The 4,696-nt window shown below is 32.7% G+C and overlaps 1 long non-coding RNA gene across 3 annotated transcripts; it reads left to right on the forward strand.

The window, feature by feature from the left end:
* The first annotated feature begins 1,672 nt into the window (after positions 1 to 1,672).
* On the forward strand, positions 1,673 to 4,188 carry LOC131646311 (uncharacterized). 3 transcript variants are annotated; one of them, XR_009297410.1, is made up of 6 exons: positions 1,673 to 2,314; positions 2,400 to 2,536; positions 2,760 to 2,806; positions 2,945 to 3,039; positions 3,602 to 3,720; positions 3,798 to 4,188. It is a non-coding gene; the product is annotated as an uncharacterized LOC131646311 (long non-coding RNA). The 3 variants fall into 3 exon arrangements; XR_009297409.1 differs by having other exon boundaries at positions 1,673 to 2,054; positions 2,205 to 2,314; positions 2,760 to 3,039; positions 3,798 to 4,187; XR_009297408.1 differs by having other exon boundaries at positions 2,760 to 3,039; positions 3,798 to 4,187.
* Positions 4,189 to 4,696: the final 508 nt, after the last annotated feature.

A 4,696-nucleotide genomic window follows, 5' to 3' on the forward strand; every position in this document is an offset into this window, starting at 1 on the left:
CCAATATAAAGGCAACGACGAAATAAGAGAAAATGGTGGGATATCAAATCATATAAGTGGGTGTATGACAAATTACATGCTAGGATTCAGACATATAAAATCATCACATCGCAAGTATCAATAGCTACTATACACATCATACTTCTACAATTCATTAGTCTCACATACTTTTCATCACACAACAAGTCATAATCATGTACATGATATCATCCAATAAATTTCACATATTCAAGTATACACAAGGTTTAGTAGTATAATACTCACAGGATTTAATACTATTATTTCAAATATATACATAGTCCATCATTATCACATATTCATACATTTAACCAATTATGTATCAAAACATCACCAATTTCAAATATTCACATCTTATGTACACATAACAATCACATAAATGCATATATTCAAACATCACATAACCTCATTGTGACTCAATGCAAGACATGTGACTCTATGCATGTGGTACCCAATGTGGACCCAAAGTTCCACCGCTTCCGGTCATATAGAATCTAGCCACGCTTCAGATCCGGACAAGAACGAAGCCACCAAATGTAAACATATAGTTTACCGCTTTCCGAATTCACTCTAGAATCCAAGCCCCTTCCGATCCGGACAAGATCAAAGCTACTACGCATGTTTCCAATTAAGGATCAACGTAATCTACGTCTATTTCCATTCAAGGATCACCGTCTAATACCATGTGAACCCACAGTTTCACCGCTTCCACAATAAAGCCGACTATGATATGAATGAATGTACAATTAATAACAATATATGCAATTAAGATTATCTCTTCAATCTTAACTTACCGCATACCACAATAATCCAACTCTATCAATTATCCACCAATTTGTACACAACATTCACAACACATAGATATTATTCACATATAAAAGGCCAATTAATCCATTACGATTCACAAAATCCAATTAACACTAGTAACCATACTATCTCATGTTAATTCTCATTTTGCCAATTATATATGAACATACACTATCACATAATGATTAAGTCATCAAGTAATCATTCTCCACAATTGCATTTAAATAGCATACACTCACTCGCACACCTCATGAATATCATACCATATAACATATCAACAAATGTTATTCATAATTCATCAATTCATAACTCACATATACATAATTACATGTTATTCACACAACAACATCAATTAATTCAACAAGTGCCAACCAATTCTATCCTATCACATAGATAATAACATTGGCTTCCTAATGCTTCAAACGGCACATACACTACGCCAAAATTGATTTTTTGTATCGCCTAATTTAATAGCACTTTTAAAAAAAGTGATATTGAAAAGGATAAAACATATCTATAATAGCACTTTGTCACAAAACGCTATTATTAAACTTCTATATAATAGCACTTTATACTTAAGCGCTATTATAGGATACAAACAATCTAATTTTGATAGCACTTTGTCACAAAACGCTATTATTAAACTTCTCTATAATAGCACTTTCTTTAAAACGCTATTAATATTATTTTTTTATGATAGCATTTTCTTATAAAACGCTATTATTTTACTACCATATATTATTAATTAATAAAATAAAAGGCTACTATTTTTGTTAGCATTTACCTAAAGCACTATTGATTTATATAATAAATAATTAATAAAAAAAAACACTCGGTCTCCCTCATTCTTTCCAATAACTCCCTCTCTTTCGTTTCAATTCACGAAAACTCTCGGTCTCCCTCTCTTTGATTGCTATATCTTTCTGTTTCTCTCCATCGATCTCTCTCTTGCTCAATCAACAACAACCTTCGGTCTCCCTATGTTTTCATCGTTCTCCATGACTCAAACAGCAAAAACCAGAAACATTCTCATGTCATCAAAACCCTAGAGTTTCAAAATTAGATTAAATAGCAATGGAGTGCAAGTTCAATCGAATATCATGGGGGCTATTACCGATCAAGTCTCGATGAACACAGTGGTATTTTAAAAAAAAGCGAAGAAGGAGATCTTACACGGTCGGAGCTTGTCCGACGAGACTTCCTTTTCCGGCGGTGGTTCAGTAACTCGGGTAAGCCTTTGTGGTCCCACCTTTCTTCTTATGTCTTCGAAATTTAGTGTTGTTGATGAATATCTTGAACTGTTGTTAATACTTCGATTTCATTTTGTTGTTGGAGTTGAGTTGCAATCGTTTTACTTCTGCTGGTCTGGTTCATTGCAGGTGAGGTGATGAAGAGGTGATGAAGAAGATGAGTTCAATGGCTCATTGAATCATTTAATTGATGCTGCAGCTTTTTCAATTGGTTTGTTGGATGTGGCTGCTATGGTGCTGTAAGTGATGTTTAGCAGGAAATCAGAATAAGTTTTGGTTTGTGTTGTTGTGTCTAATTTTTGGTTTTGTGAAATGATTTTACAGGTTTGTGTATGAAGATTTTCTACATTTGGGAAAGGCTCTACAGAGAGTATGATCTCTCCTTGGTGCAGGGTATGTTTGAAGAGAGTTTTGGAGAGATTTTATTGTGAAATTCTGTGAAGACTCAACAGAAAATCAAGGTCAGTTTTTTTTTGTGTTTCCTCCCCCCCTCTGCTTGATTCTTGTTGCCCTTTTATAGAAGAATAGTGGGTGAACCTTGGGCTAAAAGCTGAAGGGTAAAAACAAACTTAACTCCTAAGTTAAGTTGACTTAGTGCTGATTTTCTCCTTTTTTCTTTCTCTTTTTCTGCTATGCTGTACCAAGTAGACAACAATTAACTTATCCTTTCTTTTGGTTTTGCAGGCAGCCCTTTAATTAAAGCAAGTCTTGCTTTATGAGCAAGTTTTATGGTACAGATTTTCCCTTCCAACGGCAGGATATTTAAAGGCATATTCCTTTAGTTTCTACTAGATCAACTTATATTGGCATTGCATATTTTTCTCGAGACATTATGTCATTCTATATAAATAGCATATATCTGTGGACAGTTCAGTACCTCAAAGACTATTAAACATTTGTCAATACTGATCGCTACTGGACAAAAAGTTTTGCCAAGACTTCATCTCGTTGAATTGAATATAAGGTAACAAACTTGGTTCATTTATCTTTTAGAATGTGGAAGCATATCATTATTAAGTTTATTTTAATTGATCATGTACATATTTTATATTTTAATCTTTTAACGTACTAATTGTGTATTACTTTAGTCATTGAAACTCTATTTATATGAACTAGCATTAGAATATGCCAACGTCTTTAAAAATACATTCTTTTGTCATGTAACATGAGGCCCTTGTGTAGATAGTGTGCCATGTGAATAACTCAGTTCCTGCAGTTGTTTTTGTTTGTTGGAATTAATGAACAATATTCGAACTTCAAAAATTTTATGTTTGTTGTGATAAACAGCTCATTTCTGTGGGATAGGCAGGGTATGATCTCAATTCAGATATTCTTAAAACTGAATGTAATTTCACGGATATATGGGGTTTATTTGATGATCTTGTTGGCGGTATTTTGTTTAAATTTAGCAACAACTAGTATATTACATACACATGTCAATCTCACGATGCGGTTAATTTTACATACATATAGCAATGGAAACCGAACAGTTCTACGATGCGGTTAATTTTATTTTATCCATGCAGATAATTATAACTTCTACCAGTTGGCTTAATCATTTTGGTCCTCCACATTCAATATATGACATAATAGAAATGGTGGATTTGCATCCTATGAGCTCACAAGATCTTATGCATGGCTAGAGGTACAGTTAATTACTTTCTCTAGTTATTTTAGATTCAATTCTTAAATGATTTGACACTTTATTGGTTCTTGTCACAGAAACTAAATCCAACTGAAACATTTGAAGATATCACCATTGATTATCAGTATGATGATATATGTATGTAATATACTAGTTGTTGATGGATTGAAAGGGAATGAATTTCCCTTCAGTCATACTACTTGTGCTATTTATTCTTGTAAATGCATTTAATTATCCCATTTCTTATTAATTTAAGTTGACAGCGACAAGATCAAACCTCCAGTATTGGAAGGAATTGATGCACTAGTAAGCAGTACGCAGTGTTTTCTATATCACGATGCTGTATCAATTAGATTGTATATTATTTATGTTGATTTGTTGTCTCATTGTTTTTATTAAAATACAAAGAGTCTGACAATAAATGCACAACCCGATGTATTTGGTTAGACATGCTATAATATTTGTAAACAAGTGGATTTGGTTTAAAATATTATTTGGGATTGATTGATCATAATATGTATGCAATGAGTAATTTAAAGTGTTACTTGGTATTGAATTGAATGTATCTTTGATTTTGTGTAAAAAAAAAAGTGTACTACAATAGTATTTTGTAGAGAATGCTATTAATGAAACATCCATTAATAGCACTTTTAAGAGAAAGCACTATCAAACATGTGCCATATATTAGCGCGCGCTTTGTTTGAAAGTGCTATCAAACATGTGCCCTATAATAGCGCTTATTTTGAAAGTGCTATCAAAATCAAATAAAAAAACGCACAAAATGTCCACTTCGGCAGCGCTTAAGGAAAAATTCTATTAAAAACCAGTACTTTAATAGCGCTTTAAAAGCGCTATCAAACAAAAAAAATTACAATAGCGGCGCGGTTAATAGCACTTTTAAGCGCTATAAAAAACAAAACAAAAAACGCTATTAAATAGCTTATTTGGCGTAGTGATAAAAGAAGTTACGGATCAA

This window comes from Vicia villosa, linkage group LG2 (genome assembly GCF_029867415.1).
Source record: "Vicia villosa cultivar HV-30 ecotype Madison, WI linkage group LG2, Vvil1.0, whole genome shotgun sequence".
In the NCBI taxonomy this organism is placed as follows: Eukaryota; Viridiplantae; Streptophyta; class Magnoliopsida; order Fabales; family Fabaceae; genus Vicia; species Vicia villosa.